The sequence below is a fragment of the Rhinopithecus bieti genome, unplaced genomic scaffold, assembly GCF_001698545.2.
Source record: "Rhinopithecus bieti isolate Rb0 unplaced genomic scaffold, ASM169854v2 scaffold_51440, whole genome shotgun sequence".
NCBI classification, from domain to species: Eukaryota; Metazoa; Chordata; class Mammalia; order Primates; family Cercopithecidae; genus Rhinopithecus; species Rhinopithecus bieti.
This window is the reverse complement of record NW_016820117.1, coordinates 67,489-68,098: the sequence shown is the minus strand read 5'-3', so window position 1 is coordinate 68,098 and position 610 is coordinate 67,489.

Sequence of the window (610 nt, the reverse complement as noted above, 5' to 3'; positions counted from 1 at the left end):
GCTAACATGGTGAAACACCGTGTCTACTAAAAATACAAAAAAAAATTAGCTGGGCATGATGGCAGTTGCCTGTAATCCCAGCTACTCTGGAGGCTTGAACCCGGGAGGCAGAGGTTGCAGTGGGCCAAGATCACACCACTGCCCTCCAGCCTGGGTGACAGAGCAAGACTCCATCTCAAAAAAAAAAAAAAAAAAAAAATCTTCGAAGGAATAGGTGGTATACAGACATTAACCCAGACCGTCTATGAACTGAAGCCAGATGATGGATACATACATGAAGGTTCATTTTACTATTCTCTCTACTTTACAATATGTTTGAAATTTTACAAAATAAAACCTAATCTGCAGAGAGATTGTATTAGGGTCTCTTGTTAATAGTCCAGTAGGGTGTTTCTTTTTTTTTTTTTTTTTTTGGAGACGGAGTTTTGCTCTTGCTGCCGAGGTTGGAGTGCAGCGGCGCAATCTTGGTTCACTGCAACCTCTGCCTCCCAGGTTCAAGCAATTCTCCTGCCTCAGCCACCTGAGTAGCTGGGATTACAGGCACCTGCCAACATGCCTGGCTAATTTTGTATTTTAGTAGAGACGGGGGTTTCACCATGTTGGTCAGGCT